Below are 14,399 nucleotides of genomic sequence, written 5' to 3' on the forward strand. Positions count from 1 at the left end.
GTTTTGTGACAATGACTTTCTAAGCATGACCAGGAAGACAAACTTCTAAATATAGTAAGATCTAGGTTAAAAGAAACTGTTTGCATGTGCTTTTCTTCCCTGGTAAAGGATTCATGAGAGCCAATTTTTTTTTGACGAAGCCTGAAAGTTGAAACATTTTTAGGTCTTAATTTCCAGCTAGTCACAGGGTTTATAAACCACTCTTGCCAAAATTGAATACTAGAATACATTTTTTCAATTATGGATGTCTATTTCCATTAACATATCACGCTAATGAACCAGATATTCCACGGATGTTTAAAGAAAGATGCCCAACAATTGGTTTAAAACATTTCATGGTTTTATTTATAACTGCAGTATCTGCAAAACAAAACCAGACATTTACACAATCTGTTAGATTATCATCAACTGTAGTTAAGTGATGCTGAAAAAGAATGTGATGTATCTTTCACAAAGTGATTTCAAGATAAATTTCTGCCAGGAAAAGAAAAATATCTTTCACTTAGGTTGGCTCCAAGCAATATGAATCCTTTTAAAAAATACCATAATTTACGGTTATAGCACACATTTCTTTGAGCACTCGATTGCAAATAATTAAGTACGATTTAGGTTTTAGTTTTAACATGAATATGGTATTTGTTGCATATCAACTGATGTTTCTGTCATATGAATTCCATATAAAATTATATGTTAGTTCTTATGCAAATATATGGAAATTGCTGCTGCCCTTATTACATGTTCTTACTTACTCCTGATATAAGACATCTAAGTACTGGAAGTTAAAACGAGGTATTTACATCACATTATTTTAAAATCGGTGGTATAGTATCTGAAATTTGTCTTAATGCCTACACTTTTAAAGAAGCAAAGAGAGGTGTGGTGCAAGTGGTGGGTTATCAGCCAAATAATAAATATATATATCAAACATTTTTGAATGAATTTGTTTAGCATATAATTTGACCTACACACTATATCTCAGACATCCCTCAATTAATGTTTTATGGGAAATACTTTATCCTTATATTAAATAATACAATTATTGATTTGTTGTGCCATACCAGTACTATAAAATATGTTAAGGTAATAATTTGTCATTGGACATTAATAGGAAATAATGCAATAGTTCATATTAACAGGGTATGATTTCATAATTGGATACACTTGAGCTTAAATAGACACATCACTGACCTTCTGTACACAATAGTTATAGTTCACAATAACAATTGGCATGGTTCAAACTGCTAAGAAATGTGTCTTAAATGATGCCCTGTTTGTTCCACTTGAGTTGTCTGGGAATTACAAATCCACAATAATTGTTTTCCCCCATGGAGGTCCCCAGGCACTTAAAAGTAGGTTGCATAAACACTGTTAATCCAGTAGTCAGAAATAAAATGTTATTTTTAATGGTCCAATAAAGAAAGCTTCTTGTTAAGTTGCACGTGTGGGGTTTCGGCCTTGGTAAAACTGTGCATTGTAAAACTCACTTTTCTATCTTGTTTCTATCTCATTGATAATGACACAAATATGTTGGGTAAGTACATTTTTAGTGTGAAGAATCAATTTTTTTCAGGAGATCAAATTTTAGGTTTGACAATGCTAGTAGGTAGTTCGTCAAAGACAGCTGGTGGATTGACGTACATGGCAGCTCTTTTTCCATTGAGGAAGGTTTGTGCCTTCCAGTTGTTTATTTGTGCTACTCATCATTTGGTACACCTGGCACAGTATATAAATACAGTATACAGTGTTTTGTTTGGGTGTGTCATACAGTAATATCATACTTGCCAACATTTGTGAACTGTTCAACTGTTCATATAATAGACGTATCCCCCCAACTCAACACCACACGACCATCATCGCAGTAAAAATAGACATAATGAAGTGTTCTTACCTTTGTATAAGTTAGTGATCAGCGTATGTGTCAGCCGCACGAAGAGCACAACGTGTGGTTTTCACTAACTCTACTGTGTGATTTTTTTCCTATGGGTAAATATCGGGACTTTCTTCCAATGCATCGGGACGCGGGACATTTACTAGGAAATCGGGACTGTCCCAACCATATAGGGACTATTGGCATGTACGTAATATTGGTTATGGTCTAATACACATCTATAGTAGTCAATTGCCAGAGGTGACTGGATAAGAACCTCCGATTTTAAACGGATAAAAAAAATAAAATCAATCTTAACAATTTTCAAACAGCTTTTTTTAATTTTATTTTGCTATGTGATAAATACAAAGAAAATATGCACTTATATGCACTTATTTATAAACTTTCCTTATGAATGTGTTTCCCCAGTTATCCTAGTGAATCATCCAGAAAACTGACCAATGATCAGAGTATCATTGGCCGGGGACTTGAAAGCTGTTTTGATTTAAAATTAATGGACTGTTACAGTAACTGTCTCAGAGGACTGGGGGTGGGAATTACTGCCTTATGGCATTTATTATTCCATAATCTTTTGTTTTTTCCCCTGTATCTAAGGTTACTATTTTTATTCTCTTGTATCTAAGGTTACTAGGAACATATACAGTATTGGGTGATTCATGTGTGTAGCCAGTTTAAACCCCAGTCCTAGAATCTGAATCTCCTGGCCTTGAATTATATACTTCTGCATGTGATTGATATAGGCCTGCCTAAAATTGTCATATACTGTTTATATTGAACTTATATCTACTGAAGGAGGTAATGCCTCATCATTAAACATAGTCTTGTCCAAAGTAAATTTAGCGAGCAGCTGCTTTAAGGTATTAACCCTCCTGATCAGTAGGTGGAAGGCTAACTGTAAAGAAGAAGCGCTGATAACATTCCAATGCAGTCAAAGGTGGCTTCTGTTTGCTGAAAGATTACTTTGTCACCAGGCATGAGAAAAGGGCAATTAGATGTGCTTGCCACCAATCTGGAAATATTTAGCTAGGAAACTAAGGCTCAAGATTAATATAGCTGCACATCAGTGGAATCATTTAAGCTGCTTTTTATGGGGGGGGGGGGGGGGGGGGGGGGGGGGGGGGGGTCATTGAAAACTATTGTCTGACAGAATAGTCTGGAATGTAATTCTAAGATAAAGACTAGTTTTAATAAACTGAGGCAGAAGGCTTAGTGCAAATAGGTATGTAGCTACTCTGCATATCGATTCATGTAATAAATGTTCAAGGTGGGCCGTTTATGCTAACTTCATGTTAATGATTCTTATGATACATGCTTTTATACATATTTACCATGACATTACAATTATTTTATTGTGCTTGACACAAAAAAACAGGTAACATAATGCAATTGAAAGCTACACCTGTGTATATTCAGCAGAAACCAAAAAAAGGCTTTGCAGACTTAAAAAGAAAAAGATGTTCTACCGAAAACTGTTGTTCTGCTGCTGTTTAAATCACGTGACTAGATACAAGTAACTTGCATCTGAAATCCCTTTTCTGTTTTTTTTTTTCTGTGTTTGACCAAATTATTGATGTTGGTCATCAATATATGATCTAAATACATTCAAAATGATGCATGATGTATTGTGACATATAGAAGTATGTGTAACCCTTTGTTTTAGTTTTACATGCATTTTGTATTTTACTGCAAGGAAACATATGACATTATTCTGTGTCAAAGGGCACAGAGCATGCCTGAGCACAGAGAGAAGATAACCATGTCAAGGGCAACTTCCTTTGTATAAAGGTTTGCTTTATCTGTTGATATGGGCCAACACTAACAAATTGACTATGTAGTACTAGTGGATGCTCAATAGACTAGAAAGATCTTCCTTCCTGTCTTCCTTCCTTTTTTAAAAAGTAAAACGCATTGTACAGAGTTATTATCTATGCAGAGAGTTTATCTATGCTTCATCCGTTACCTTAAAATATAAAAGGGTTCTTAAATTGTTAGTTCAAGGAACACATGGGAGTAAGGACTTAGAAAATCAACATAGCATTAACTTTCAAATTAGACCAATATTTGTGATGTGCATTTGAGTACTGTACATCACCTCAACTGATTAGCTTTAAATATATAAGCATATCCATCTCACACTTAATACTGTCTGCATTTTAAATTCTCAAACAGTAAGGGTCCTATTTTGAAGGCAAATGCACATTTCAAAGAGACTAAAAACATTTCATAGTTATAAAACTATACTCAGAATATTAGTTTAACTGGTGCATTGCATCTTGCTAGTTTATACTGTCAATTGTGTTATTCCTTTCTGAAAATGTGTCTTTCTCTTGCACTTTTTTCAAAACAGCCCTAAAAGTTTATTTCAGTCATGAAAACTCACACATTTGTTCATTTCATCTTTGGCCTTTGGTCTTGCCCTTCAAGGTACCCCTGTCCATAATTTAGTTTGCTGATAGTGGAGAGGCTGACTGTAGGGAAGCCATGGGCCGGGGGGCAGGTTAGCTGCCCTCCTCTTAGACGAAGTCGAAAAATAGGCCGCAGCTGGGGAGGAAAAGTCGAACTCTGATGTACAGCGGGGACGAATGGATTGACGGAAGATGTAAAGCCCTTTCTAGCTGATCATTGGACGTGTTGTTTATCGAATGATGAATGAGATACTAGCCATTTGACTGACGTATGTTCTGGTAATCAGGGCGCATAATATGCTTTGATGTTTACGATTTTAATCTAGCTCAAAAGTGAGTTCCCTGCCGAACCACAATTAGATTGTGAGATTACATTCCACAGTTCTACAAACATGTTCCCTTTAGGGGTCGGGAATAAAAAAAATAAAACAACACAGTTTGTATTTTAACATTATAACACATACATTTTACAGCACAGACACTATTGATAAGAAATCATATTTGTGTGTGTCAAATCTGTCACATGTTGTCTATTAAAGTCTATATGAGATTTGGTAGAAATTAGCACACTGTACCTGGTTACTTTAAAAAATAGCATGTGTGCCAAAACAATACGACTGGAAAGTTAACTTTACATTAATTAACCTCACTCCTGGGGCCAATTTTCTCAAAAAATAAGTATTCTGTCATTATTCAATTAAATACCCTTTGTGGATCTATTTAGTGACCACATATATGCACTCTGTATAAGATTAATTTATTTGTAATTATACTGCTGTTTTAATCTTTTTAGATGTATTATTTATTTAATTTATCAGTTGTATGACTTTTAGTTTTACAATACATGTTTGTACTTAAATGTGTCCACTAAATTAAGAATGGCCAGTGATATATTGTGGTGTCTTTTTTATCTCCATGTAACAGAAACGTAGATAATTATTTTCTGTTAAAATATGTTTGCATCAGGTAAACACAAAAGATAAGACATCCATCTCTGGAAGTTATCAGAAACCCTAGACCATTTCCCTTAAGCCACGTATTTCTAAGAGATAACAGTACAGAAACAAGATTAACCATGTCATGCAACTATGGGGGAAAGTGCTCTTGTCCCAGCTTTCCATGTGAGTGTTTTGAATAGATGTTGTTTGAGAAGTTCAATGAAAGGGTTATAACTGCTTGTTTTACTCATATTTTACCGGGTTTTAAAACAAGACCCCTTCCCCTGTATAAACCATGACCCCTGAAATCCACCAGATTTTTTTTTACCAGAAAACAGAATTCCTGCTTTCTATTTTACTCCATTAAACGACCATACCAGTCTGCCATCTGCCACATCATGTTCCAGCACTTTTGAAATATAGGCACTTACAACTTCCCAGATAAACAGCCAGAGTGGTCACTTACAGTATTGAACAAAAGAACATAAGAACATAAGAAAGTTTACTCGTTTGCTCGTTTGGTTGTTAGTAGCTTATTGATCCCAGAATCTCATCAAGCAGCTTCTTGAAGGATCCCAGGGTGTCAGCTTCAACAACATTACTGGGGAGTTGGTTCCAGACCCTCACAATTCTCTGTGTAAAAAAGTGCCTCCTATTTTCTGTTCTGAATGCCCCTTTATCTAATCTCCATTTGTGACCCCTGGTCCTTGTTTCTTTTTTCAGGTCAAAGAAGTCCCCTGGGTCAACATTGTCTATACCTTTTAGGATTTTGAATGTTTGAATCAGATCGCCGCGTAGTCTTCTTTGTTCAAGACTGAATAGATTCAATTCTTTTAGCCTGACTGCATACGACATGCCTTTTAAACCTGGGATAATTCTGGTTGCTCTTCTTTGCTAAAATGACATAAACAGAAGGGGTACATGTTTATTTATTACCTAGTTTATACATTGTTGGACAGTATATACTACAATACATATTATATGTATGTATAGTAGGTTGCCCCCTCCCTATACACCTAACTTCATGCGAGTCATAGTTAACCTTCTATATTGTATTATAAAGAACAAAACACAATTAATCAGTTTATTTGTTTGCATAACCATAGTATCTCTATTTTGAGGACATCAATCTGTCTCTTTAACCCCACAGGGACGTTGTGCAGACATTGTCTAGGTTATTTTTGACAGTATTCGAGAAATGCTTCCTACACTTTGCTCAATACAAATCAGAACATCACATTTTGAAAAGAAGAAAAAAAAATGCCAGAAACAAAAAAAACAGCTTTAACACAAATAGAGAAGAGTTCAGTGAGGGAAAGCGCATAAATAAGCTACAATAAAATAAACGTTACTGTAAAAATTGAGGGAATGATATTAGAATCTTCATGACGAATATCCGATTACTTCACTCCCACACAGCTTGGAATAGTTTAGTAGCTCCTCCCCATATGAAGACAGGGTCACTTGGAGTTATTGTATTTTGCAAGACTTGGAAGCCAAAGCCACAATAAACATAAAACATGTTTGTTAAGGATCAAGCAATCCTGAAGCATAATAATCAGAACTCTTTATGTACTTACAGTAGTGAAAAGGGACACTTTATTAGATGCACATATAAACCTTGTTGGTCTTCAGATTATACATTTTTTAAAACGTATTGGTGATAAAAAAAAAAAAAAGAAAATAGGTTTAAAATATCCCTCAATTCGGTTATCCTAAATTATATTTTAGAACATTACAATATGTTTTTGCCCTGAACTGTATTATACTGTTATATTTATCTCATTGATGTTGGTTCTGGTCTAGCATTTCATATAATACAGTATTTAAATGGTCATCTAATGTGGTAAAATGTAGATGTGTAGATGAGTGTTACTTTTGGACATCGTGTCCTAAAGAAAACATATAAGCTGCTCTTCTGTTTTCACTGCAGGTCCTGAATTAACTAAATGTAGAGCAATGTTATGTATACCATTGCTGGGACCATGGCCATCATTCTCACTCTGTGGGCAATGCAGGCCAGAGACTGTACGGCAAGTCCAACAAAATGATAGGGGCTCAACAAACCAAAACTACAGTGTACTGATGCCATGAAAGATTTAGTGCAATTATTCATATATAAACTCGGTTGTGCAGGTAAAAATATGTAGAATTTAATTGAATGTGTTGTTTTTTTAATGCGTTTTCTTCCTTATCTGTGCATTGCACAGTTCATAATATACGTAGTTTGGGGTATTGAGTTTGTCACTGGGAGAAAAAACGCAAGACAAATACTGTATGACATTCCATTCTTGTTATCCAGAAAACACTATATATTGGTAGAATGACTCACCAGATTTTAAATGTATTGTATAGTATTGTTTTCAAAACATCAAATAAACTGTATAACATATACACAGTGGACTTTCTCAAATTAGTACCAGTTAATTTTGTAAAATCACCTAAAGTGTAATCCTACAAAAAAAAATTCAAAGCAGTTTATAAATGTATTTAACCTGAGGGAGAAATGTACTGTTCAAGAGATCAACTTCACCAAACAATATTATACCCCCTGTAACATTAGGTTTTCACGATTAGTCATCCAACAATTATATAGACTTTCAACTAAAATATTGAATACCCCTAGTTTTATAATTTACAATACATTTTCTTAAAAAAATAATAAATTATATTTGGATGACAAGATATGCTATTTAAAATATCTGGTGAACAACCATGACCACAAGTATTTGTAAATGCAGTATTTATTATGTTAAAAACTTTTCTCAGACAAAATACAACTTGAATTCAGTTAGAAAATTGCATTGGCATTCTGACATTAGGTTTGCCCCTCCTGAAGCTGTCTTGCTAAATTGCTTAATTTAGGTTCACTGAGTAAAGTACAACTGGAGAAAGTATGAATTTACATCTTTAGAACCATATCAATCAAAATAAATACACAATTGAAACCAATAAAGCATCAAATATATTTGTATAAGTCATCAAAGGAGTTGTAGAAAAGGCCTAGTAGCAGACCATGCTAAGTCTGCCTTCTTAAAAAACACAGCACTGTTTGTTAGTCTAAAGCAAGAAAAATAAACAATCTTTATCAGCAGTGGCTATGTTTACAACAGAAAAAATGTTTAAACTGCTATGTCTAAACAGAAAAAAATGCTTTTTGGATAATTATGAAATATAAGAGCCAAGCTTGCACTGCCTGTGTTAAATTATATACATATTGAGAAAACTATTGATGTCAACCTTAATATCTGGCTTTGAAATGGTATTTACTTGTTGTTACCTGTAAGCCTTTTTCCTTGTAATGCCAAGCAACCGTGATTCTCTAAATAAACTTTAATAAAACTGCAACCATGTATTTTAATATAATTATTACTAACTTATGGAGAGATAGCACACACAAAAACATGCTGTGGTAATAAAACAAAATTATTTTATTTTAAAGGGATTGCTTTTTGAGTGTGTGGTTTATTTAGTTTTGGCACTGCCTTGTAAACCGGCACCTCACTACTTTATTAGTGTGTGTACCTCCTTTGTAATTTTTTTAATGAAGAAGCCTGACATCTGTTTTGGGCTGCCAGTAGTACAGTATTCTTATTTAATGCTATGCTGTAGGTGAGTACTGAATCCAAGTATTTGGGGGGAAAGTGCTGCATTAAAGCCTACTGTCTACTGGAATCAAGCCTTGTGGACAGACTTTGTTCAACCTCATGGTTTTATAAGATGCCCTGATTGGACTGTGGCCCTAAGCCTGGATATCTTTGAGAATATTCATTGACAGTGTCTGGTAAGACATTGTTTGGAATGTGATGGCTGTTTGAAAGCCAAGTTGTTAAAGCTGTTCTGCTTTTTTTTTGGAGTAGCACAGACTGCTGCTGTTTTTAAGTGCAAGTCTTTTGTATGGCACCGTGTTGTGGTCTTTTGTGAGACCTGATCCACCATTTAATGGGAATTAGTATAGTCCTGGTGTGTGGGAAAAACAGTTTCAGGGTGAAAATGCCTTTTTTTTGGCAGTCTTTCCCAATTTTTCTTTTAACTAAACATGCTGATCCAGTTGTGTGTTGAGATGTACTGTACAGGGCTAAGGAAATGGTTATCAATCCAAAGCAAATGGTAAGCAGTCTGACATTATTTATATAGACCATAACTACTGTACCATAACTACAAGGAAGTTTGGAAACTTTCTTTCTTCAAACCCACAGTTAGATGTTAAGAGCCTTTGCAACTGTTGATAGCTTTGACATTGTGACACTGATGTAAATCTTAGCTGCTAAATCTGCACAGATATTGACAGAAATATTTAGTTAAATAATTATTAGCAGCAGAGATTTCTTTTAATAACACAGTTAGGAAAATAAATCATGGGGCTCCTTAGTGGCGCATCCAGTAAAGGCGCTCCACGTGGAGTGCAGGATGTGCCCTATAGTCTGGATGTCGCGAGTTCGAGTCCAGGCTATTCCTTTGCCGACCGAGGACGGGAGCTTCCAGGGGGCAGCGCTCAATTGGCCAAGCGCCACCTGGGGGGAGGGAGGGTTAGGTCGGCCAGGGTGTCCTCAGGTCACCGCGCACCAGCGACCCCTGTAGTCTGGCCGGGCGCCTGTGGGCTTGCCTGTAAGCTGCCCGAGAGCTGCGTTGTCCTCCGATGCTGTAGCTATTGGGTGGCGCATGGTGAGTCCGCAGTGTGAAAAAAAGCGGTCGGCTGACAGCACATGCTTCGGAGGACAGCCTGTGTTCGTCTTCGCCCTCCCGAGTCAGCGCAGGAGTGGTAGCGGTGAGCTGAACCTAAAAATAATTGGCCATTTCAAATTGGGGAGAAAATAATAAAAAAAAATTGGCAACGACTAAATTAAAAAAAAAAGAAAAAAAAAGAAAAAAAAAATTATAAGCATATATAAAAGGAGAGGCTAAGAGATTCAGAGAATCCCTAGTTGCTAAAAATTGGTGCACTGTGTTCATCCCGGTGAACAAAAAACAATTTGTCAAAAACAAAAATATATGTAAATACATATTGTGGCAGAGTAGGGGGAGAAGAGGAAAAATGTAGTCCATTGGGATGTGATAGAGGACTACATCACCCAGAATGCCTTGGGGTTTGTAATTGGAACCAGGATGGGAACACCTGCCTGTAATTAAGCAGGCAAGTATAAGAGCCGGTCAGAAGTATTTGTGAGCTGTCTGTGTGAGCCTGGGTGTAAACTTTGTTTAAAGCTGTGTGGGACAACTTCAAAGGTAATCTGTGTGCTGTGTTAAGTTGTTTTTATAACAAGTATTTTTGTTGAACTGGTAAACGGCTTAGCCGTCCAGCTTATAGTTTAAGGACTAGTGAAAAGTTTAGTTAGTACTCCAATGAGGTTTTTGTGTTTGGTTATTTGTTTGTTCTGTTACAATGTTTTGTTTAAACATTTTAATTATCTGTGTAAATAAAAGTGCACGAAAGTGCTAAACTTGCAGTTCTGTATCTGGGTGAGTGCTATTCCTGCCGTTGTCTGCTTTGACCATCAGCCATGTTACCACATATGGTGGCAGTGGTGGGGTAGCGCCACCTAGTGACCAAGGGTGAGCAGTGCACTTTAAAAAAAATGGAATAGGAAGAAATAGTAAGAGCTTTAAAACAGGCCAACGAGAGCCAAAGAAGGAGGAGCCGCTGCTGTTGGCTTCAGATCCAAAAAGGGAGGAGCTACGGGCTAGAGAGAAGGGGGAGGAATAAAGAAAAAAAAAGAATAAAAAGAAAAAATCTCCGGGGGTCCTAAACCTACGGACACCTCCCCTCCAGGCCTAAAAAAAAGCCACATTCCCACGTGTTTTTGCAAGGAGGATTCTAACTTTCTCCATGTCACCCATTATTCCACACACACACACACAGACACACACACATCCCCATGCTCACATACCAGCATACCATTTTTAATCTGCACGTAAAGTGATTGTGCAATCCCTGTGCCTAAATACAAATATACATTTTAAATCACCCGTGCTACATAACCCACACTTCGTGCACCACTACACACATACATATAAATGTAAAATACACACAGGGATGGGGCACCCTACCACACATGCTCCAATCTGAAAGAATGGCACAAATAGTTTGAGGAAGAAAGGCTGCCAGGATCTGGAGACATTCAGGTTCTGTGCAGTTAGAAACAGCAGGTCCGGAGGCGCGGATTGGGGTCTGGGGGTCAGATATCTCAGCATGGAAGAGTGGGGACAGCAAACAGATTTTTTTGTTTAAAAAAGACCCTTAAAAAAACCCTCGATAGGTAGCTCGAAGGAGCAGAAAAGGGCAAATAAAATTAGTACAATATTTTATGTGCTTTAAATGTACGGAATACGTGTCCTGAGATTGAAGATTAAGGTCTCCGATGCGGGGAACCGATGATGGATCAAGGAACTGGTTTCGGTGGTGATTTTGCCATGCCGGAGGAACCCACGTTAGCAGAGACTAACATAATTTCTTAGAAGGACATCCTTGAATGGGGAGAAGCATCCGGAGCACAGAGTCTTGACAGACTCCAGGAGTCCTTTGTGATGGGTGGTTTGGAAGATGAAGATTGGGGCAGATCTTTGAATGTCATGCAGCGACATTTGTGTCTGAGGTACTGAGTTAAAGGAAACATTAATTGCGAGTAGCGAAGTTGATTTGTCAACCTGATTAGTAACGCATATCGTAGGGAGACATGAATTGCATTAAGGAAGCGAATGCCATCGATTAACAAGTGATATTGTAACCTGATGAGTAATGACATATGTGAAAAGAGACACTAATTGCATTAAAAGTAAAGAAAAAGTAGACCTTACAAAGTATGATCGGGGCAGCAGTGTGGAGTAGTGGTTAGGGCTCTGGACTCTTGACCGGAGGGTCATGGGTTCAATCCCCCAGTGGGGACACTGCTGCTGTACCCTTGAGCAAGGTACTTTACCTAGATTGCTCCAGTAAAAACCCAACTGTATAAACGGGTAATTGTATGTAAAAAGAATGTGATATCTTGTAACAATTGTAAGTCGCCCTGGATAAGGGTGTCTGCTAAGAAATAAATAATAATAATAATAATGATTGAGTATAGAATCTGATAACAATTGCCAGTCTGCATTACAGGATCCTTGGGTGATTTGGGAACCTAATTTACCGTTAGGTTGAATTTGTACTTGATGTCTTGAACAGGGCATGAATCCTGTAGAGTCTCATGCTGGAAGGCTCGCAGTGCCACACTCAGGAGGCTCGTTCTGTACTGACAGTTGGAGCCGTTAATTATTGTCACGGTAGATAGATTATCATGAATCCAGCACAAGCTTCAAGGAGAGGAAAAAAAATCCTCTAATCGTCTTGCCATCTAGAATGAATTTCTGTGGAGTAGAAATGTTTATATTGTTGTGAGCATATTGATTTCTGTACATAAACAGTACGCACATACACAGAATAACCTATTATCAAGCAGGATTATTTTTGCAGATTTTGCATTTGTGAATTTATTTATTTATTTATTTATTCTCATGAATAACAACAACTAAATTCTGAAAATAACAATGCCCTCCTCCCATGAGAGGACATCGCCAATGCAGCAGTCCTTAATTGTTGCAAGATCGTCCAAACATTCATTATCGTTTTAATTGTGTGAAATAAATAAGTAGATACATCTTTTTCCGAGACTATTTTTAGACTATAGTTGTAAATCATGATTAACTGAAGACAACATTTAATTCCCAGATGACAAAAAATAATTTTGGCCAGTCCATTTGCAGATTCTTTGTATTCTGTCCTTTAATCAATTTGGCATGCAGCTACTTTTTAGGCATGCATTTTCAAATGGGGATTTGGGGAGATTTGGCTGAGAACCTCCATGCAGTATTTACAGTTTGTATTCTGTTTTCTGTCAGTTCAAAGGCGGAACAAAATGGACGACTCAGATTGCTGGCACTGGTACTATTGTGGTGATAACTGCTGTTTTAATTGTGCTATGTTTTATTAGCATTTTATGTGTTTATGTAATTGCAAAGGTTTGGGTTCTAAAGCAATTGTAGATAATAAAGTATTGCCATTAGCTACATAGATCACAGATGTACAGTTCTGAAAAAACTATAGCAAATGTGTTTTTTGATTTTGAAAATGATACACCATATTTTACTAAATTAAGTTAAAGAATGATCTCAGTTTATATTCCTTACTCTGAGAAAATCTGTTACACTTACACCTCATAGGCCTTTTCACTTCAGCACTGTTTTCTGGGTCAAAACATGTTGCAGGCTGAAAGCATTTCAGTCAATAGGGGAAGCAGCTTGTTAATTAATGACAGGAAAGAAGTTGTTAAAGGGGTGGGGAGAAATATGCAACACTATCTTAAAGCATGGATGAAAACTGAGATTTCCTTAACCTTATGTAGCACCAGGTATCATGTTTACATTAAAATTACTTGATCACTAAGATGTGTTTCTTTCGAAACGACATATTTCAAACCTATATAATGAATCCCACTACACAACAGGTAAGATTGATGGAATTAGCTACAATCACTTACATGGAAAAATATGAAGGTAAGGTTGTCATTAGCCTCATGGCACATTGTTAAATTAAAAGCAGGCTTACGTGGCATGCAGTATGTATCTGTGACACCTTTGCCAGCAGTCTCTGATAAGGCACACACCTGTAAAATGTTACAGTCATTGAGAAGAAGTGGTACTATTCTTGAGCGATTTTCATAAACACAACCTACAAATATGTGAAATACATACCTTTATTGTATCCTCCGGATAAATGATATATGCCTTGTTTTATCTCTTCAGAATCTTGTTAACGTTTAAATGTGTGGTATTTTTTCACAGCCTAGCTAAGTAAACATCTTCAGCCTAACCAGGAAAAGAGACAACTTTAAATAAACAGCACTACTGTTCTGTCATAATTACAAGCACATTTGCACTTCTTTCATGTCCTGAACAAGACCATAACAGCAGATGTATTTCCCTTGTTTGACTGTCATGAAATTGCAACTTGATATTATTATTACTATATTTACATTTTCCTAAAGCCATGTGTTATGTTGTTCTTTCGTGAAAGTGTTTAGTGAGTGAAGTGGTGTATGTTATTGGACCTGTATGTATTTCCTGATTAAATACATGTGTGAGAGTGGGGTTATTATGGTCGTAAATAAATAAATATAAATATAAAGCGGGTCAGGC

General features: G+C 36.5%; 1 protein-coding gene across 1 annotated transcript in view; it reads left to right on the forward strand.

Annotated features, from left to right (window-relative positions):
- LOC117399540 (angiopoietin-1-like) overlaps nucleotides 1-14,399 on the forward strand; it is a 124,925-nt gene that overhangs the window by 1,237 nt on the left and 109,289 nt on the right. The gene's annotated exons all lie outside the window — the stretch shown is intronic.

This window comes from Acipenser ruthenus, chromosome 4 (genome assembly GCF_902713425.1).
Source record: "Acipenser ruthenus chromosome 4, fAciRut3.2 maternal haplotype, whole genome shotgun sequence".
In the NCBI taxonomy this organism is placed as follows: Eukaryota; Metazoa; Chordata; class Actinopteri; order Acipenseriformes; family Acipenseridae; genus Acipenser; species Acipenser ruthenus.